Consider the following 23,951-nt stretch of genomic DNA (forward strand, 5'->3'; position numbering starts at 1 on the left):
TGTTTACTTTTTCTTTTGTTTCCCTTGATTGAGGGAACAGGTTCACAAAGATATTAGGCCAATGCCAGATAATTTACTTCCTGTGTTTTATTCCAGGTGTTTTATGATTTCAAGTCTTACATGAAAGTATTTAATCCATTTGAGTTTATTTTTGTGTGTAGTATAAGAGAGTGGTCCAGTTTTTTGCTTTTTTGTTGTTGTTTGTTTGTTTGTTTTTTGGTTTTTTTTTTGCATGTATCTGTCCAGTTTTCTCAGCACCACTTGTTAAAGAGACTGTCATTACTCCAGTGTATATTTTTACTTTTTTGGTCATAGATTAGTTGACCATATAAGCAAGGGCTTATTTCTGGGCTCTTTATTCTGTTCCATTGATCTGTGTGTATTTTTGTGCCAATATCCTATTTTGATTATTACAGTTTGTAGTATAGTTTGAGATCAGGGAGCACAATACCTCCAGCTTCTTCTTTTTTTCTCAAGATTGCTTTGACTATTTCTTTGTGGTTCCATATGAATTTTAGGATTGTTTGTTCTAGTTCTGAGAAGAATGATCTTGGTATTTTGATAGGAATTTTATTAACTCTGTAAATGGTTATGTGTAGTTTGGTCATGTTAACAAATTAATCCTTCATGTTCATGAACATGATACATTCTTCCATTTATTTGTGGCCTCTTCAATGTCTTATAGTTTTCAGAGTAGAGGTCTTTCACCTTCTTGGTTAAGTTTATTTCCAGGTATTTTATCCTTTTTGATGAAATTGTGAATGGTTTTCTTCATTCTCTTTCTGATTGTTTGTTATTAGTGTACAGGAATGCAACAGATTTCTCATTATTAATTTTGTATCTTTCTACTTTAGTGAATTCTTTTGTTAATTCTATTAATTTTGGGTGGATTCTTTAGGGTTTTCTATAGGTAGTATCATGTTATCTGCAAATATTGAGAGTTTTAGTTCTTCATGGGGGAAAATGATCTTCTATGGAAAGAACTTGGATTTTCAGATGGGCTAATACCTTCAAAAGGTTTCTTAGGTGTTAATCTCTTAGCAAAACTTAAACATATTTGTCCAAATATTTTATTTTATCCTCTAGTAGTTTTAAACCAAATATATTTTAAAGGAAATTTAATCCATCTGTTTCTGACTTCTCTATACTACACAAATACAATTGCCATTTTAAAGAACTATTTAATAGCCATGGAATCCTTTGAGCAATTTTTTTAATTAGGAAGTTTAAAAGACCTTTGAACCAAGGATTGATAGTAAATAAGGCATAAATATGAAGGTCTGTATTAAGAATATTAGAAACTAAGGTATTGTTAACATCTAAACAAGGGGTAGGGACATGGGGGAGGAGTTGGGAAACCCCCTTTATCCAGCTTCCTGAGAACGCCTAAGCATTGTTTCATCTTTGTATAAGGTATTGACAGTAGATATTTTAAAATGGCGCTCTGCCCAGTCACAACATTAAGTTTCTTTTCTTATCTTTAGTTTTCAAAGAAAGCATTTCTTTCTTTCTCCACCTTTTTTTGGGGGGATGAATTTTACAATAGAATCTTCTAGGAAGTTACCTCCCTCTTCCCCCCGCCCCCCGGCACCTCCTAGCCCTCCTAAACCCACCACCACAAGAGAAAGGGATTGGGTCAGATATCAGAAATTACCTAAAAAGGGAAATTCAAAAACTATACGTTCCCATTGAGGAAGAAGATAAAAGAACAGAGAAATGTCTTAACTTTCTAAAGTACTAGATTTCCAAAGTCCTTGCCCACAGACTCTCTCATTAGAGGGGCTCTGGCAATGACCAGTGATGCATGGTTCAACTTCTAGAGTGCTTCAATGGGAACTGAAAGAATCTTGCAGCACCTGGCCCATCATCACATATAGTTACATTTGGCAACTCATATAACAGCTATAAAGTCAAAGATAAACACACTACAATATGAAATAAAAAATTCAATGTACATGCCTTGGCCTGATAGCTCAGTTGCTTAGAGCATTGTCCTGCTATGCCAAAGTTGTGGGTTCAATCCCCAGTCAGGGCACATACAAGAAGCAACCAATGAATACATACATAAGTGTAACAACAAATCTCTCTCTCTCTCTTCCTCTCTGTCTCTTTCTCTCTGTCGTTCCATTCTCCCCCCTCTCTAAAAATCAATACATAAGAATCCAATGTACATTCATCAATGGAGACCTGTTATATGTCTCTTTCCTCTTTGTACATATATTAGATATATATTCCTTTATTATAGTGATGTTGTGTTGAGAAGCATTAAATTAATGAATCATGGATTTATACAATCCATTCTATATAAAATCATCACATGTTTTCTGAATCAAAAAATCAAAATTTTATCCATGTTAACAAATACTTCACTTATAACTGGCACATTTTTAAGCTCAAAAATTGCTATGACTTGTAATCAGATTCAGATATTTGCACTTCCTATATTATACTGATTAGATTCCTACTATGTGCTGTGATGAGTTTTTGGTGAATTAAAATATTTTTGTACTTGCTAGATTGAAATCTTTCCTTGGAGCCCCAAGATAACAGTCAACTCTCCCAGCCTCACTGAATACCTGTGACATGTTGAAGAGCTCAATATGCAGTATGGTCATTTCCCTATTCTAATGGTCACTTTGTAAATAAAACCACTTAGCTGAGAAGGCCATTGAAAATATACGTAACTCTTATAATGCTAGGAAAACATTTAACAGCAAAGAGGATATGACCCACATAATAGAGTAGTTGTCATGAGGTCAGTCTTTAAAATACTCACTATTCCTGGTGTACTACACTTGCAGGAAGTGTTTGGTGGACTGATACATATCACTTCATGGTTCTTTTTTTAAGTAAAAAGAAAAGTTATTATTTTTTAATAAAAAAGCAACCAGTGATGTGAAGACGGGGAGAAAGCCATGGGTAGAGTTGTAGCCTTTACTTCAAAGCAGTTGTGATGTGTGCATGAAATCAGGGCCGATGACCCACTATCTAGCTCTCTCTGTGGAAGCATATGCATACTTCTGCAGCTAGTCAGATCCAAACTTCAAATATTTAAACAATCCCTAAGCCATAATCCTGTCTTGCCATTAATAAACACAGATGTTATAGAGTTATCTCTCAATAATGATAGGCCTTTGGGTAACTGGAGTAAACTGAGTAGACTATAAGATGGCATTTTAAAATTAAAACATCTAGTTTGGTATATTTGTAAGCTGCACATTTTCTAACAACTACTTATTTTTTGTTAGCATGTCTAGCATTTTTATTTGTTGGATAGGACAAGACTTGATCATCATAAAAGGCTTGCTCTCTGATGCAAATAAAAACTGCAATGAGATATCACCTCACACCTGTCAGAAAGGCTACTTTCAATAAATTAACAAAACAACAAGTGCTGGTGAGGATGTGGAGAAAAGGGAACCCTAGTGCACCGTTGGTGGGCATGCAGACTAGTGCAGCCATTACGCAAAACAGTATGAAGTTTCCTCAAAAAAACTAAAAATGAAACTACCTTTTGACCCAGTGATCCCACTTTTGGGAATATATCCTAAGAATCCAGAAACACTAATCAGAAAGAATATATGCAACCCTATGTTCATAGCAGCATTATTTACAATAGCAAAGATCTGGAAACAGCCCAGTGCCCATCAGCCAATGAGTGGATAAAATACTGTGATATTTTTACATAATGGAATACTATGTGGCTATAAAAAAGAAGGAACTTTTACCCTTTGCAACAGAATGGATGGACCTGGAAAGTATGCTAAGTGAAATAGCCAGTCAGAAAAGACAAATAACATATGATCTCACTAATAAGTGGTATCTAATGAACAGAATAAATTGATGAACAAAATGGAACCAGAAGCATGGTTACATGGGACAGACTGGCCAGTATCCCAGGGGATGGGGAAGGGTATGTGACTGGATAAAGAAGGTGAAGGAATTAGCTAAAGAACATATATGCATACCCCATGGACACAGTAAATAGTTCGGTGAAGGCCAAGGGAGTGGAAAGTGGGGGTTGGAGGTGGGCAAAGAGGGGAAAGGGAAAGGACTAGAGAAATATAGTGTGTTTGCTGGACCACATTGACACACCACATAAGGTTACTCATCATTAAAGTATGAACAGTCATCATAGACATGCATTTTCTCCAGTCACATTCAATTGTGTAGATGCAGGCCTGAGAGTAGACCAATAATTGAATTTAACAAAAATTATAGTTTGGCCAGAAAGTTTAAAGTAGTCTAAAGATTAGATGTCCTCTTATGGTTAAACTTGAGTGACAAGAAGCAAATTCATTTTGTTTCTAATACCTTTCTCCCTAAAAATTATCCTATATAATAAAAGCCTAATATGCTAAGTGTCCGGTCGTCTGGTTGTTTATTCAACCAATCAAAGTGTAACATGCTAATGTTATGCTAAGGCCGTTCAACCGCTTGCTATGATGTGCACTGATCACCAGGGGGCAGACGCTCCAACTAGTAGATGAGCTGGCTGCTGGGGTCCAGCCAATTGGGACTGAGCAAGATGGGCCAAACAAGCCCTGGAGCCCTCCTGCATCCTCTCCCTGGCTGGCCAACCTCCCGCATCCCTCCCTAGCCTCAATCCTGCACTGGTGGGGTCCCTCAGCCTGGCCTGTGCCCTCTCGCAATTCAGAACCCCTTGGGGGATGTCGGAGAGCTAGTTTCAGCCACATCCCACAGGCCAGGCCAAAGGAACCCACTGGTGCACGAATTCGTGCCCCAGGACTCTAGGTAAATCATAAGCTTCGAAGTGGGACTTAGTCATTTTTTCAGGGTTAACATTAATATATCAGGCATTTCAAGCCATGTAATTAAATTCAATTAACATTCCCATATGCTAATACTATTAGGAAACCAGAAGACCATATCTAGACACATTTTTTATATAACGACTAGAGGTCTGGTGCACAATTTTGTGCATCAGTGGGGTCCCTTGGCCTGGCCTGCAGGATTGGGCCGAAACCGGCTCTCTGACATAGCCCGAGCGGTCCTGGATTGCGAGAGGGCACAAGCCAGGCCAAGGGACCCCACTGGTGCACGATCAGGGCTGGGGAGGGATGCAGGAGGTTGACCAGCTGGTGAGGGACCATGGGAGGGCTCCAGGGTGTGTCTGGCCCATTTCACTCAGTCCTGATCAGTCGGACCCCAGCAGCAAGCTCACCTACAGGTTGGAGTGCCTTTCCCCTGGTGCTCAGTGCACATCATAGGAAGCAGTTGAGCAGTCTTAGCATATCATTAGCATATTACACTTTGATTGGTTGAACAGCTGACCAGTTGACTGGACACTTAGCATATTAGGCTTTTGTTATATAGGATAACAAAGAAAATTAGTTAACTTTCTCAAATATTTTGATTCTGTATTAGCTATAAGGTGATCTTTAGTCTTTATTTCCCACCAAGTTAGAGAAAAATTATGCTTAAAAAAAGTGAGATAGTTTTTTGGGGAATTTTAAAAAAACCTCACCTGAGAATATGTTCTTTATTTATTCTAGAGAGAGAGAGAGAGGAAGTGAGAGAGAGAAAGAGAGAAACATTAATGTGAGAGAGAAACATCTGTTACCTGCTTCCTGTACACACCCTGACCTGGGATCAAATCAGTAGCCTGGGTATGTGCCCTGACCTGGATTCAAACCTGAGACTCTTACCAACTGAGCCACACTGGCCAGGGCAGTGAGATAGTTATGCATTCTGGTTTTAGATCATTAGGTTTGTGTGTTAACTTCTATTTTTCAAAATGAGATGTCAGTTCTGCATTATACAAGCAGAGTGGATGAATGGATGTTCTGCTCTTCGGTGTGGTTTGAGGGGCACCCATATTTCCCTTATTCTAAAATTCCTTCCTGCCATTATTCTGTACTTAATGTTGAGGCATTCTAACCCTTGAAGGGTAGATTGCATTTAAGGAATAGATGTATCCTGCCCGTTGGAGGATATTTAAAATGTCATCTGTTATTTGTAAAGGATAACACAAAGCCCAGTGGTCCAACTCGTCATTCTTGCTGGTTTATTTTATTATATTAACAAGATAAATACCATCTGTGGAGCCCAGAGTCTACAGCACACATGTCAGGTGAGTTTTGATCAAAGGTGGGTAGTTGAGAATGAGCTTGTCTCTTCACCAGGCCATGTCTTGGTCAGTTCTCATGGCTGCTTGAGTTGTGTCTCTCAAACAAACAAAAAAGGGTACTTGAAGATAAACTGAGGATTGGTCCCATTGGCTTAGTAATGTTTCTAAAATCCAGCTTTAGGATCCAACGTCCAATCTAAAATTGTTAGTTTTCTGAAAAAATAGTTTATATTAACCATCTGAATAGCTAATAATATAGCATTTATTTTTTGCTTACTGTGTTTTGGATATGTGTTCAAGCCAGTGTGTATGTATTGGTTTTTAAAGCCTGACAATAATCATCTGAGGTTATTGTTTTACAGATGAGAAAACTGAGGCACAGAAGGTTTAAGTAACTTTGTCAAAGTCATAAAATTAGTGGATGATCTAGACAATAACTTGGAAAAGATCCATTCTGTTGCAAAGGGTAACAGAATTTGCTTCTTGTCACTCAAGGTAGATCTTTTTATATAATAAAAAATAATAATAATCCATGAGAGCAGCCATCTTCCTTATATCTATTAAAGTGCCTTGTGCACTTTGCCACTGATAAATGTTTATTCAGTTCAATGGAGGGGACTTCCCTACATTCGGCGTGACTTGCCCCACAAATGCAAAGTACAGCAGAACATTAAGATGCCTTTCACGGAGAATGAACACTGCATTAATTAAGACTAAACTGAAATCCCATCATGTTTTCTTTTAGTTAGTCTGACAGTTAAGGCCAAAATGCTTTATGGCATGAAATAGCACATGCCTTCATGTCTTTTGCAATGCATAGTTATATGATTCCTGATAAACCTGCAGGTAAGGTGTCTTTTTGGTATTGGGATCATTTGAGAAGTTTTGCCTGGTAAATCCCTGGAACTTTATATTTTCTAAGGCAGCCATGTGAAAACCAGGGCCATCCTAAGCAATATGAGATATCTGGCTACATTCTGATAACTGTATTTTCCACTGTAACTAATTCCAATTTACTTGCCAACAACTTCAGACATCAGCTGAACACTTGCTGGAGGGGAAAAGATTTGAGGGTGGAGATGTGTTTTAAAGAATATTAGGTAAAATTAGTTTTTAGGCTTGGGAAATAAAAAGCCTTGCTCTGGGGATATGCGTATGCTGCAGCGGGACTGATTTAGTATAAGTTTTGTAAGCGACTCTCTTTTCTATGTCCATTCAATTTGAAGGTTTCTGGGTAAAATCTATGAAAGGAAATTCATGCAGGAAAGAGGGTGGAGATGGGGAAAAAAAGAGTTCAGACTTAAGTCACAGTCTATGGATAAGAAAGAATTTGAATATTAATATACAACCTTGAGAATTAAATTCTCTGTCCAGTAATCTTAAGAGCTGGCAGCTGGCTAGGGGCTGATAAGGAATGCAGGGGGGTGGGTAGGTCCTGGGAGGAACCAGTTCCCAAGGAAGGCTCTCATCCCTGGCTGGCATTAGAAAGAATTACAAAGCATGATTCAGAATCTAATTTTGTCAGCTGGTGATTGGCTCCCACAAGGCTCTGGCCTCACAATGTGTTCTATTAAGTAATGGGAATTGAGCTGTACTCTTTTTCTCTGCTTCATGCCTCCCACCCCATTTTCCCTCACAGTGCTTCCCATGTCTCCATCACAAACTTAGGTGTACTTGCTGACATATACATTCCAACATATATTTTTTAATGTCTTCACAATGCACAGGCACTAAACACAGAGAAAAGTGCCAGCAGCACGCTGATTTTTAATTTTTTTTTCTTTTGGGCTGCATTGAGAATAAGAGCATTATCTTGGCAGGATGGGCACAGCCAGATGGGAAAAGGGACAGTTTATATAGAACCCGTCCATTTCCTAACCCTTATGTGGTGGCTGTGTGCAGGAGAGGCTTTTATCACGGGTGAAGAGTAAACCTCCATGCAGAAATACCAAATAAACACACTGTGTGAGAAATCATTTGGTTTATGTTAACTTCACAGAAAGGGAACTGAATGAAAATTGACCCTCCAATGCACTTTTTTTTTTTTTGCAGTCAAATGCCAGATACCTGTTGAAACATCTGTTTATCTTCTACGATGCAATTATGTCATCAATGATGAAACTCATTTTAAAGGTAGTCATTTGCACATCTACAAAAAGGTGGCATTATATGTTCAGAGGACATGCAATATGGATTTTATTATCCTCTTACGTAAGCTGACAGAAGTCAGTTCCTCAAAGAATTATGTAACAGGAACATTTTCCCCTCCATTTTAAGATCTGAGAACTTTGTTATTCTTTCTGCTTTCCAGAACACACAAAAATATAATTAATGAGTGAGGGTGATGTGTTCATTGGACAGAAAATTGTAAGCTCAATAAACATTTCTAAGAATATTTTTTCTTAAAATTAAATCACAGGATCCATTCCTTCTCATTGGAACAATTTCCATAAGAGATAAGTTAAAGACCCCATCATAAGGAGTTGAATAGTTTTAGTTCTATGCTGCCCTTTCTTATCTTCAAGTTTTGCCTATTTCAGATAGAAAAAGCCAGTCTTTGTTTAAAGCCTCTTTTTAAGAAAAGGTCCTGCATAGGATATCAGAAGACCTGGACTCTATTTTTGTTCTGGCATGAACTAGCCATAACAATTTGAGTAAGTCAGTTTCTGGACCAATTTTCTCATTTGTAAGAATGAGGGAATTGGCTAGTTCAGAAGGCTAACCCTCTTGGCTGGCAGCAGCTTCCAGATGTGTTTCCTATGGCAAGCAGAGTTTTTCAAAATCTGTATTTGAGTTCCTTAGAAAAGGATTATCAGTTCACCAAGTCCTCACCACTCTTATTACTCTTTCTGTATGCTTACAAGGACCTGTGTATCGGTTAGCTTTTGTCATGTAACAAACAACCCCAGAATGTCATGGTTTAAACTATTTACTGAGCTTAGCATTCTAGGGTCAGTAATTTGGTGGACTTAGTTGGGCAGTTAGTTGCCTGGTCTCACTTACTCATCTGTAGTCAATTGCCATATTTAGCAAGGTGACTGTTTCTGAGGTTGGCTGGCTATCACCTGAGGCAATATGTATTCATGAGCCAACTCATCACCCAACAGACTAACTTGAGCTTTTTCCCATGGCAGCCTCTAGGTTTTAAGGGAACAAGGATGGAAGTTTCAAGGCCTCTTTTGCCCTGGGCTTGGAACTTGTATAGTGTTGCTTTTGTTGTATTCTGTTATCCAAAGCAAGTAGCGAGGACAGCTCAATGGGGAATAGGCTTCATCTTTTGAAGGGAGGACTGCAAAATATTTTGGCCATTTTTGCAATTTTCTAAAACCTGCCTGTAAGCATTGAATCTGGCAAACTGTGGGCTGCATGGTCTTGAGTTTATTCTCAGATTAAAAATAAAACAAATAACCAAAACAAACAACATGGACACTCCAACTTCTATACCAGGAGCATACTCAGTGTTCAACAAGTTATTCAAAGTAAAACTCACTTTAGAGTAGTATTGGCTAGTCCGTATCCCATTGAACCACAAGTCCTCAAATGGCTGGGGATTTCTGCCCTTGGTGACCAGACATTTGTGCCACAAACTGCTGGCAACTTCTAAACTTGGGTTATGCCCTCATCATAATATGGAGCCACCATTCAGAGATGGTCAGACTCGGGGGTGGGGATTCTGACTGAGACAACAACAGCCTCCAACTGTGTCTCTGTATGTCCCTGAAGACAAAACAAAATCTGAATCATTTTAGAGGTTTGGAACTCAGTTTTTAGACGCCTTGCTTTGACTTTTTCCCAGAATGTTCACTTTGAAATAACGAGTTGGGGAAATTTCCTTCAGATTGGAGAGCTGACTAACCATCTTTTATGCACAATGTGGAATGAAGGAAAGACTTCAATTCTAAAATACAAATGTTGTAGACCCCATTTTAAAGCACAGATTTGACATGCTGTGGGTTCAGTCCTAACCTTTATGTGTATATGTAAAGTTATAAAGATAGATAATGCTACATACCTTCATTAGTTGAGCATGTATACTAACTTGAAAATATTGTTTCAGATACAGTAATGACTGGAAATACATCTAAGAAAATGTCCCTTCTCTCAATGTGACAGAAATCAGTCTGTGGTAGGAGCTGCTTGAGCTGTGAGTCCTTCTGAAGGAATTTATCTTGACATGACTCACTCAGGAGGCCTAAACAGGCTTTCTCTGTCACAAGTATTTTAACTGAATCTAATAAACAGAGAAATGCCTTATTTCATCACTTACTTCTGAATCCAAGATGGAAGACTTTCAGATAGGTCTTAGCTTACTGATTTCCTATGAGGCGATGACAAGGCAAGACACCTGGGGAATGATACCTCAGCCATAATATTGAACTGAGTGCTGAACTTCCAGTTCATAGTGAAGCCTGCCCATTCCTCTTGGAAAGGAGTTGTGAATCTGCATCTCCTTCTGCACTTGGTTAGTAGGAAGGGAGAAAGGCAATTAAACTCCTCCAAATGTTTGAGCTCATGAGAAGTGCAACAGCGGATGCTTGGTGAGTGATAATTTCAGGAAAAAAAACAAACAACTTAATAGAAAAAAAGCAGACAAAGAACATGAGAAGTAATACTCAGAAGAGTGAACTCTAGTGATCCACAAATGTTTGAAAATATGCTCACTCTTATCAGTAACCAATGCAATGCAAATTAAAGTACAATAAGACTTTATATCTCTTATACTGCCAACAATTAAAAACATTATAACCAAATATAGGTAGTCATGCAAACAATCTCTAGAGGGGATGTCCAGGATTTGTGTTTTGACAACCTTCCCACATGATTATGTTGTATGTGAACCTCTGGGAACCATTACTCTTGTATAGACCTCTGAATTGCAGGCTTTATGGAAAGCAAGTTGGCAAAACTTAATGAACTTAAAGTACATATACCCAGCACTCCTAACTCTGAAGATCTTTCCCATCACTAGGAAATAAGGAAGCACTAGGAAATAAATATATGTGCGCAAAGATGTTTACTGCAGCTTTGTCTTAAAGATAAAAACCTGAGAAAAGATAAAGGCATGATAGATTATTGAATAAGTATATCCAATATTAGGAAAAAGAAAAAAAATATAAATTTGTTGTGCATTAAGAGAGCTTTAAGTAAATTTTTCCATGGAGAAGAGAAAGTTGTATAGGAATCTATCCATACAATTCAATTTTGGCAAGCAATAATAAAAATTGTAACTTTGTGATATGTTAGCAGAAGTGAAAGAAAAGAGAAGGCAAAGAGGATAGAAAAACAATACTAATAAGAAGACTGCCTGACATAAAAACAAATAAAAATAACAATGGGAAAACCACTCAGGACAAATTGGTGACTTGCCCAAAGCTAATAAGTGACAAAACCTAAATGGAAAGACAAATTCTGATTCCACACTTCACATGATGTTTTATTCAAATGTTATGTCAAGAAAAAGCGTGTGCAATTCTGATCCAGTTATGTGCCTTTCATAGCATCTCACACATAATAGCCACCCATTAAACACTTATTTAAAGAATGGGGAAAGTAAGAAGCAATGCAAAAAATTTTCAAAAGGGCAGGGCATCAATCTTGTGTTCATTTTACTCGTTAGAAAATCTTCCAAAAGTTCCATTTGTTGCATCAAATTCAAGCAACTTTGTTAAATATTAAAAATGCTCAAAAGCTTGCTCCAGCTTACCATCCTACACTTACTCTTTGTCTTTTTTCACATGCCTCCTTTAGTCCATCTATTCCTGGTCTCACAAATCCTTCTTTTTCATCTTTTCCACGCCTTTCATTGGAAAGTTCTATCTCCCCCTTGCTTTACTCTAGCTGTCTTTCAAGGGCTAATTTATTTTCTCTCTCTCCCATAAAAATGTCTTGGAACAATTCTTAGATATTTTCCCATAGATTTACATAGTCTGTTTTTAACCTATGTTATCAAGCTTCTATGGTTAGACACTATACTATTAGCTGCTCTACCCACCCATAGGACCTTTCTCAATATTTTGCATATAGCAGGAATTTCATAAATGTCTGTCCATGATTCAAGTTTTTGTTCTATGTCAACAGGCATATTTGCCACTTGTCAATGTCAGCTTTCGCATTGCTTGTTTGGATAGTGTCTGAAGCCCAGATGTCCTGAATGGAATTAATTATAGTCCCTCCATGATCCCATATCTTTCTATGTTTTCTGTCCCAGTTACTGATACCACCATTAATTTAACTGTCCAAGCACAAACCTCCCATATTGGATCCCTTATTATTTTTACCTCCCACATTTAATTGGTTGCTAAGTTTAATTGATTTTTCCACTGCCACACACTGCCACTTAAAGAATTCCTTTCCTTCCATTCCCACTGCCAATGCCCCGGTTCATGTCCTTGTGCTCCCAGTCACAACCACAGCAGCTTCCTCACTGACCCCTCCAGCTTCTCCCTCTCCAGGCCCTAATCACAAGGTCAATGGAGTTAACCTTGCAAGTGCCATTGCCCTTTTCAAAAAACCATTAAGAATAAAGAATGTGCCCTTATGTGGCACTTTAAATCCTCCCCCATTGATTTTCCTCTTAACCTTTCTCTTACCTGTTCCCATCCCATGCACACACATTGAGATTACATACCTTCTCACCTTTCCTCGTGATTCTCCCCCAATTTGAAATGTCTCCACTAATCTAAAATCCATAGTCACTGGGTCACATAGGAAATGTTATCGTTAAAGGTTGAATTCAAGTGATTATTTTCTTTGTGGAGTTTGTTTCCATTTTGTCAATGAATATCAATGGGTCTTTACACTCGCCACGTATTAATAAATCTCCATTGCAAAACATTAATTTTAATATTTAATTAGCTCTTTACATATCCTTCTCTTCTTACTTGATTGTGAGGTCTTTGAGAAGAGAGGCTGTGACAAACTCATCTGCAACTCTCACAGCATCCAGCCCTTATGGGATCCATAGTAATTGCTCCTTAATTGTTTGATCAATATATGAAAGGATGAATGGGCTCTCTCATTTAATTGTGCAAAAGAATTGTTTATACTAAATGCTTCACATTGTCCTATTTATTTCCTTAGCTAGCAATAGCAAGCAGTTATTTGTTTTTAATTTTAATTTTATTAGGGTAATATTTATACACAGATGAAAAGATCATTATGGTCAATAAAGGAAAACACCAGTTCCCCATTCCTTAGTCATTTTGCCATTGTCAACTCTTTTAACTGTTTCTTCTGCTTTTTAGGTATATATTCCCAAATAATATGTATACACTGAAATGTATTAGTTTATGGATTGTAGATATTATCTACTGAGTTGCAATTATACTTGTTAGATTAATATTTGGCTCTATCCAATACAGAAGACCATGATCTATGGCCAAGCAACCAAGTTTGATATACACAGAGCTAGTTAATCTCAAAGGGATTGAACCTGTGACTTGCCCTGTGTTAACCCCAACTTAACTAACTTACTAACCAACACTCAACAAACTGATTTCTTTGTGTATCTGATTTGATCATTGGCTGAAGTCTTGGGCTTTCTATAAAGTTCACTGTAATGCTAGCTTGTCTACCATGCTTTCAGTTGATGTTATATTAAAACATTGACATAAGATTAATTTTTTATATTTTGATTTATTAAATGCAATAATCATGCATTAAAACTTACTCAAACACTATATGTGGTCATCATCCTTGTACCTTGATGTCTTTACTTATATAGACTTTTGTATAATGCCAGTGCAATTTCTAATTTGGGAATACAAATAACAAAGGAATAAAACCAATAGAACATAGTTATTTGTTTCCAACTTCTCAGGAAGGCATTGCAGCATAAATTTCAGAGCAATTCAGTGCAACTCTAAGAGAAGGTTAGTTTTTATCTTTCATTCTCTGGATACACCTTCATACCTCAAGGGGAAATGATATCAAACATAAGCTGTGTTTGCCCTAGACATGTTCATTTAGTCAGAAGAGGTCAATCAAAGGCTATGGGATGGCTCAAATGTTTTCTCCTTCTGCATTGGCCAAGAATGTACAACAAAGATAAAGATAATGTTAAAAGAGAAAGAAAGGAAGAAAGAAAGAAAGAAAGAAAGAAAGAAAGAAAGAAAGAAAGAAAGAAAGAAAGAAAGAAAGAAAGAAAGAAGGAAGGAAGGAAGGAAGGAAGGAAAGAAAGAGCAGGCGTGGTCGAATCCTAGATGGTCTATGCTGAAGAAGAACAAACAAGACTTAATTGTTAAAGTACAGAGCCAGATAACACTTCATATCACTCTGTGGTCAGATTATTAAGAGTGGTGTTGTCATCAGCAACATCATTACTGTGTCTGAGCCATGTGTGTGCAGGCCTTTTAGTGACTCAGAGTGATATCATCAGTGTGGGCCAGGGGGGGTACTGGCAAAAACAAAGACTCAACCTATTAGAAGGACCAAAGAAAGTTGGCTTTTGAGTCAACATTCATCTCTAGAGGATCTAAACTAGGAAATGCCCAGAGTGTCTCCATAGCCAAAGTCAGGCAACTAGAATTTTCATGAAGGTATGCAATTTTTATTAAATAAATAGGCTTCCATGCAAACTTTAAATGGATAAAAAACAAATTTAATACAATATTACCTCATCTCCCACCATATTTTCAGAAGTCAATTTTTGGATGAAGTGATTTGTGGTTTTCTTCACAAGATATGATTTTGAAGTGTGATGTTTTTCATCTGGCATGTTTTTGTCTATTAGCTTCTTCTAAACTGAATACAGGTAGACATTATACAAAATAAAGATAGAGACTATTTGTTTTCTAGTAACAAAGCTTTCCTTTAAATGTCTACTTTGCCTCAATTTTTTTTTGTAGTGATGCAATAAAAAACCTTAGGATATTAATCAGCAAACTTTAAAGACATAAATATAGGAAGAGATTCAGATCCCTCAAGTCTTAAAGGTGCCTTACAAAAGAATGGGTTCTAAACAATGGACTTGCTTTTCTGATTTCTAAAACTATAATGGAAAGTTTTCTTTCCTTTCAGATTAGAAACATTTAAACAAGTCTAAATCTTTTTTTATGTAAAAATAAACCACATTTCATAAAATGTACTGTTGTGTGTGTGTGTGTGTGTGTGGGTATGTGTGTATAAGTTGAGTACATACAGAAAATAGTTCATTACATGCCATTTATCATTAAGTAAATATTTTATTTTTTGTGTTTCTCTTTTTATAATACATATTTCTATAAGATGGCATGCCTGCATTTAGCCAGAACAAAATAATTCAGTCAATTTTTAATATTCCTTAAAAGGGGGGAAAGTAGGGGGCATCTGTAATACTGTCAACAATAAAATACATGACATAAAAATAAACTGAGTAACACCTATAAGAATGTTTCCCACATATTGAAATGGAAAAAGAGTAAAGATGCTCTACTAGAAAATAAGAGACAATTCATATGTATTTGTACCTGAACTCTTATGTGAATCACAGAAAAAAGTATTAATTTGACTCATATATTGGGATTTCCTCTGTACTAAATAAATGACTTTAGTCTTGTCACCATATCAACAATGATAATTTACTTTCCTATTTTTTATCTAAATAACATTTTAAAAATGTATTTTGATGTCTGAAATGATGTGATATTGAACACTGAGTTATAAATCAAGAGACCAGCACTGGGGCTCCAACTTGGCCATGGATTTGCTGTGTGGTTTTAGGTCTAATCATGTCATCTCTTTAGGCTTTAGTATCAGCACCTAGAGGAAGCTACAGGGGTGTGGAATAGTATAGTAATGGTGTCTAAGGTTCCCTTTGGCTTTTGCATTAGGGAAACTTGGTATGCATTTACCTTGACTATGAGAAATTTCCCCTGGACCTGTCTTAGAACATTATTCTGTTAAGAAAAGACTTATCTTGTTCTCCTTCCCCCAGAGTGAAACTGTTTTCAAATTCACTTGTAGCTGGGAATGAAGAGCTCAGCCCACAGGGGCATATGTTTTCTATTTGGAAAACAGATCTGCAGAGGCCATTCTGATCAGGCTTGTGCACCTTCTTTTGAACTTGATGGCTCAGTAAATAAAACAATATCTCCAAACTATTCCAAACACCAGCATCATCCTTGAGAAGTTAGTGTGTGAATCTCTCTTTCCTTTTTGCTTTTATTGGGAGTGACATATAGTGTTTCTGCATCAAATTAAATCTGGCCTACATGGAGCTCTTTTACACAGAAAATTCGAGAACATGGGTTGTTGGCAGATACATGGTAAATATAGAAGCTCTGATGGTGTTTGGGTGCTATGAGCTTATTCATTGCCCCAGACCAGCAATGAGTACATTATTCACAAGTGGTGAGGCCATGATGAAGTTGTGCAATTTCTCCAATATTTGTGGTATTAAAATGTATACTACTCACCCTACTGCCAGTTTTATTTATGTCTACATATCTATTTGATTGTGCTAACTTTTAGGGACTATTTTACTTCTTTCCATTCCTTTTTTCCCCCAGCTACTATGGAAAGGATTGGCTCATTGGTCTGGATGAAGCAAGAAATGATGAGAGTCAATCTTGAGCCTGAAATGTATTCTGGGGTCTGGGGAAAATGGGGTTTGAAAGAATTCTGAGCTCCATTGGGTATATTCAGCAATTTAAGTGAAACTATACTAACCTCATGAATTAGCAGAACATGAACTAGAAGACAAGTTAGTTATTTATGTGGCAATAGACTTATTACCCTGGCAGTGATAACATGACTAGTTGTATTTTGTTCAAAACTTAGTAAACAATGTTATGACATTAGAAGTTGAAACATTAACTTATTTTCAGATTATAGCTTTGAGTCCCTAGGAGTTATCCTCAAGACTTCTTAGGTTACATTTCCTGTTTACTGACATTTGACATTCATTGAATTGGAAATTATTAAGGCCCACTATGCATCAGGCACTTCGGTAGATGTTGAGGATACAAATATAGCTTAAAATTTATTGGAATTGTAGGAGTTATAGATTTTTAGATGTTACTCATCATCTGTTGGTTTCCAGATAATAATTAACCTCCGAGATTCTATGTGGGGGACATTCTGATGATTCCACTATTATATTCAGAGAGAGAACTCTGAGTTCTTGGCATACATGGATCCATTCCACACTTTGAGAATTGGGTGAGGTCCTCTGGAATGTTCTAGGAACCCAGTATTGACATTTGCTAATGAATACAGCATTCAATTCTTCTTGTAAGTCTTAAGGCAATGGTTTCTATGTCTTTTCACCTGTGAGTAATGAAGAAGTAATTTTGATGAAAAACAACAACAACAACACACAAATAAAACAAAAACAAATTTTCCTGCACATGGCCATGTGGTTGTTTCTGAAAAGTACAAGAGAAGATCTAGATGGATTTACTACAAGTTGGCAGTGCATAGAAAGTTCTTGGATCCATTTTGGAGGTAATCAGGTGACTAGAAACACCATGCTTGATAGAAAGCAACGCCAATTTCTTTAAGCTAGTTTTAAGTTGTATACTTCTGAACATATATTCACTTTACCTCAATTTAAAAGTTTACTGGCATTTCCTGGCCGGTGTGGCTCAGTTGGTTGGGTGTTGTCCCTTGCACCAAAGGGTTGCTGGCTCAATTCCTGGTCAGGGCACATGCTCCAGTTTAAGGCTTGTTTCCAGGTAGAAGCCATGCAGGAGGCAGCAGATTGATGTTCCTCTCTTGCATCAATGTTTCTTTCTCTTCCTCTCCCTTCCTCTCTCTAAAAAGCAACAAAAATATTTTAAAATAAATAAATAAATAAATAAATAAATAAATAAATAAATGTTTACTGGCATTAAGTTACTATATCCTTTTATTATTTTTTAATGTCTTAAGATAGATCTTTAATGATGTTCTATTTTTCATTATTGAAATTAATAGTCTGTGCCTTTTCTCCCTCCTTCCCTTTGTCCTTCTCTGTTTCTCACCTCCCTCTCTCACCATCATTCTTGTCAGGTTTTTGTTGTTGGTGTTGTTTTTATTACTCTACTTAAAAAGTGACCATTTGTCTTTGTAGTTTTTTGTTTTAATTAATTTTTGTTTTTATGCTTATTTCCTTTTTTTATATTATCTTTGTATTCATCATGTTGCTTTTTTTTCTTACTTCTTGATATGGACACATTATTGAATTTTAGCCATTCTTCTATTTTGATATATGCAAGTTTGGGCATACTTTTTTTGAAAAAAGCACAATCCCATAAGTATTGATATGCAGTATTTTCATTATAATTTAGTCCCAGATATTTTCTAATTTTCATGATTTCTTCTTTGAATCATGGATTACATAAAGATATACTTTTTTAGTTTAAAAATAGAGACTTTTCAGTTACCTTTTGTTATGATCTTCAGCTTAATACCACTGTAATTAGAGAATATCCTCTATATTATATAAATTCTATGAAATTTGGTGATCTCTTTAGCATCATGACCTTACAAAGACTTGAATTTGAAATAAAATCTACTCCTTAGCAGGGCTGGCAAGGCCTTCTATGATTTGGCCTATGACTATTGTCCAACCTCATCTCACAACCATTTCCTCCTTTTAAACAATGTTAGCTACAACTGCCTTTTACATTTTCTAAAACACAATTTCTTTACACATAATTTTTGTCTTTACAATTTCTTAAATACACAAAGTTGTTCTTATCTCTCTCCTCCCCAGCCCCCAATGCCATCACAGGGTCTTTGCATGAGCTATTTCCTTGACACTCTTTGTGAGCTATGTCCTTTTGATCCTTCAGGTTGTCACTTAACTATCACACTAATAAAGTTCCTACATTATATGATATAGACATCCTACCATAAAAAATAGAAGAAAGGTAAATACAAGGGAGGAAATGAGTAATAAGGGAATGATTTGGGAGGACATAAATTGGAACATAAACCGAACATAAGTATAGGACTGATGCAAAGCTTTGGGAGCCAGGCAGTATTGAACAATAATGGAAAAACACTTGGAGAAGTAGAATATGTTTATGTTATAAAGAAACTTGGGAGGCCGGCAGAAGAATTTAAATTTGACATATCGTAAAAGCAAAAGAGGAGAAGGGGAAGGTTGATATGATGAAAGCATGGGTTAAGGAAGATTAAGCTGTCAATAGCATGCGGGGTGGCCCGGGGGTTAGAAGGAATCAGTAAGGTCAGCATGGAGGCTGCTCTTTGTAATCCAGGTGTGAGGTGATGAGGGGATGGATGAGGGTGTTAGAAGTGAGGATGAGAGGGTATGGATTTCAAGGGACAATTTGGCAGGACATGATGACTGATGGGATGTAAAGAATTAAGAGGTCAGAGTCAAAGTTGCCCCCCAAATTTTGTGCCCAGAAGACTGGGAAGTAAGGAAGTAAGAGGAAGAGATAATAAATGCATTATATTAGTATGTCAATTTGGAGGTAACAACAGATTATGCAAGAGAAGAATTGCCTCAGAAGAAGTGGGAAATGAGCATGTTTATCTTCAAAGGAGAGGATAACCTTGAGGTGTGGTCATAGACCCTGATGTCTCAGCAGCTAGAGGATAAACTCTTGGAGTTCCTGCTTTCCCTGAAAAAGGAGCAGACAGACAGGCTCAATGCCTGGTCTTAAAAATTGAGTTGTAAAACTGAGTCATCTCAGGGTGATCATCTGCTTCTTGACTTCCTTTTTCTGTAAAGAGATAGCAAGGACTTTGTTGACCATAACAGAGATAAGGGGAGGTCATATTTTAGAATCCTCTTGCTACGGTGTTCTAACATATTGGGCTTATAAAACCCTAAATGTGTTTTTGCCCTAAGTACTTTTCTTTTTTTTTTTCAAACCCATATGTATTTTGGAGTCAATTTAATCCATATGTTTCTGATTAATTTATGCTTAGCTCATCAAAATGTTTTAAGAAGAAAAGCTTATTTAAAAAAAACAACAAAAAACGAAGTCATGCTTCACTAGCCACTGATGAAATTAACTCCAGAAGACTGTAGCTTAGTCAGAAAATCAGAGGGCCCAATGGTTCCAAAATTTGGAAACTTATGGTTATGACCCAAGTGAACTGAGTATGTTCAACACTTGGGGAAAAAAATCTTAGTATTTTTTCTTTTTGTTTTTTTAAACTTTATGTGTTTGCTTTTGATTTCTGGATGTATTGATTTGTGCTTTGTATTAACTATGGTTTCTTTACTTAGTTGTTCAGCCAGCTTCCAGGTTGATATTTATAATAGTCAAGTGGGAAGGAGGCTGGGAGATGATATAATTTAAAATAAACTCTATCCCTTTGCCTTTCCTTCTCTGCCCTCTTTTCAGATATAGTTTCATATGCTTTCTCCCTTTATGTTGGTTTTAGCTTTATCTTTCTTCTTGTTTTATTCCTCACATACTCTAAGTGATCTTGGCCACTCCATGGACTAAACACATTCAAATTTATCTTGAGACTTCAGTCTACTCCCTTGTGTTCTAGACTAGTATACCCGAATACTTCTATTTTAAATGTCCAATGGAATAAAAACATGAACACACCCAAAACAGAACTCAACTTTATTTCTCAAGTTATTCTTTCTTCTTTTCTTTGTCCTGTAATCTCTATTCTATTTTATGATACTGTCATCCACCTTGTGACTCAAATTGAATACACAGGTGTCAGCCACGATTCTTCCATCTTGTTCATCTTATCAGACACAAACCTTCCAACTCTACCTCTTAAATAACTTTCACATTTTTCTTCTTTTCTCCATCTTCACTGCCTCAGCTTCCAAAGGCGAGTCTCCAAATTAGTATAGCTTGTTCTAATCTTGATCCTCTTCACTAAATCTTCTCACTGCTGCTACTGCCATCATTCAAAAATAAAAAAATATGGTCATTTTGCTTATGTGCTTAAAATTTTTAGTGTTCCTTATTTTCTGCATGATGAAATTCAAACCACTGTGCATTGTTTCTAAGATACATTATCTTCCCCCCATTCGCCCCTAAAGCTCATTTCCCTCTACTTTCCCCCTTTCACACCAAATTCAGTCACACTGGATTTCAAGTTTAAATTCTTCAAAATATCCATTTTCTTTTTTAGCCTCATGCTCTTTACTCATCCCCTTTTCTTTGGAATGCTCATCTTCTATAGCCTTTGCCTGGGTCACTCCTATATCTCCTTTACGTCTGTGTTCAAATATAACTTCTCCCAAAAACCCTCTCTTACCTCCCTTATCCATATATTCTGTAGGAACTTCTGTTCTTTTTCTAGCATAATATTAAGAATAATTTATTTTAATTGTTTGTTTAACCTCCAACTCCACAAGAATATAAATGCTTTGAAGGCAGGTTTCTTGTCATCCTTACCATTGAATCCTCAGCATCTAGTACACTGAACACCTGGCACCTAATAGCTATTGCTTTCAATAAAAACTTGTTGAACAGATGAATGAAATTTTTTCATATCTGTGTACTTTTACACACATTATTTCTTCTGTCTTGAATATCTTCCTTTGTCCTGTTTGATCAGTGAATTCCTACTTTTACTTTGACAATTCGTTGACATCCCATAGAACTCGTTTCTACAATACACACTCTGAAATGCTGATGTCATCCAGTTCTCTCCTTGACGCAACAGGAAATTGAAACCTAGAGAAATAAAGTGGCTTAATGAAGGTCAGACAGCTGGCTATAATGGAGAACCAGAATGCAAGAGTACTCTCTAATTTCCATAAATTTTTAGACATTGATAACTTGGTTTTATTTGTAAAGGCTTGTCATTGCTAATGACATCAAATCACTTTTTCATTTACTATTTGCTAACAAAAGACATACTGTGTCATCGATTTCTGGTTCATCCAATAACAAGAGAAAAGTAGGATGGTAAGGGATCAGTATGCATATGCCATTGATAATGGGAGATTTGAGAACATTAACAAAAGCATGAGGTGGGCTTCACTGTCTGAGTAAGTTTTTCCACAGTAATAAAATGATCAGTGCTGCACATCATCAGAGTTGGGAGCCTCTCCTTGGGAATTTGGTGTTTATTTTAACCAACACTTTTTAAAAATTTTGTTGCTCCTCCCTAAAGATGTAAAATTTCACCATTTATTAAGTTTTCTTGGCTGAGTTGAGGATTATAGCATTCACATTCTCACATGCAAAATATTTCCTAATCATAGCAAACGTTTCACATCTGCTCTGGGTAACTAGCCAAAAACCAAGAAATAGAAGCATTCTTAGAGGACCTTTGTTGATCCCCAGCCAGTCTCCTTGACATTGGAGAACTAGAGTGAAAGGGACTCCTCCCCCACCCTCTTTCTTTTCCCCAAGTATTTCTTCCTTTGGTTACTTGATGACACCCTCTGCTTGGAGAGCACACCCCTCTTATGCTAATATTTAGGAACTAGGCCAAAGTTCCAGTTGTGTTTTTAGTTCTGTCTACTCTTTCCACACCCATTGGAAAGCCAAGAACAGATCTGTGTAACTTCCAACTGCTTCTTGGCTACACTGGTCTCACTTTTACCACATGGAAATTCTTCACCCAATGTAATCAAACTTAACTCCAACACTTAATAAACACTCAAGTGGCGATTTACAAAGATCCAACTAATAGCATATTCATTTTATCATTCTGCTCTAATTTACTGGTGGTATTTTCTACGGTAATCTCAGCTTCATGGTTTCATTCTATTGTGTTTTTGGCTAACCAAGTTGGGCAAATGAGAAGAGACTCTTGTCTGTCTCTGGAGTAAAGAGGAATGAAGTTGTCCAAAGATTATTCATATTGGAAATGATTTTGTGTGCTTTCATTATGATCCAATTTCCTCTATTTATTGGAAGCTGAAGTTCAGCTAGTAATGAATGTCATAGATTGTGGATCATTTTCATCACTGTCACCTGATTTCCAGGCATAGCTTTAAGTGGCAAAGTGAGAACATTGCTGATCCAGTCTTAGATGGAGATGAAGCATTAGCACAAAAGGGAAGATTTAAAACAGAACGCATTTAGTGGCAAGTGACAGAAAATCTAACATGGATTGGCTGAAAATCTAACTGAGAATGAAGCCAAAAAGAAGACACACTGTAGAATTGAAAAGATGAGTAGTTTGGCTTCAGGCACTGCTGGCTCTAAGGACTGACACAATGTTGTCAGTGGTTGTCTTCCATTGTCTCTCTGTTTCCTTTGTGTTGCCTCCATTTTTAAGCAGACTGTCTCTCAATGGTGGCAAAATGGCCTTCAGCATGTTCATGTGTACATTTTATCCCTCCAATAACTTCGGTAGAAAAGGGAGTGCTTTTTAAAGATTTTTCAAGCAAAAGTGGTGAGGTTAACTCTGATTGCACTGACTGTAGCTATATGCTTTACCTGAACCAATAATAGTGACTATGTGTGGAAGATGCAGATTGGCCAGACCTAGGTTATATGCCTTTGAATTACATGGAATGTGAATAAGATTGAGATGGTTTCACCCAGGATTATCAGAATTTGTTCTCATAAGAAGGAGAAATATACTTGGGAGAATAAGATAACTCATCCCCATTAAGTTCTCCTCATAACTGGCTCTACTGAGAACAAAAATTCTAGGAAAGAAAAAGGTATAAAAATATCCCAAGGGGAAGAATTTATGTTCTTTTATACAACTGTTGAAGACAAACCTGATAGCTAAATACCATAGATCCAGAGACCTTGGGAGGATATATTTACTAGAAGGTAGTCATTGCTTAGAAATAAGATGACTGTGCTCACAGGTAGATTTTTTGGGAGTGTTGTCATGTCACTATAAATAAAAAGTTAACATGCAAATTGACCAAACGGCAGAATGACCAGTTGCTATGATGCACACTGACCACCAGGGGGCAGTTGCTCAATGCAGGAGCTGCCTCCTGGTGGTCAGTGTGCTCCCACAGGGGGAGCCC

This window comes from Myotis lucifugus, unplaced genomic scaffold (genome assembly GCF_000147115.1).
Source record: "Myotis lucifugus unplaced genomic scaffold, Myoluc2.0 scaffold_42, whole genome shotgun sequence".
In the NCBI taxonomy this organism is placed as follows: domain Eukaryota; kingdom Metazoa; phylum Chordata; class Mammalia; order Chiroptera; family Vespertilionidae; genus Myotis; species Myotis lucifugus.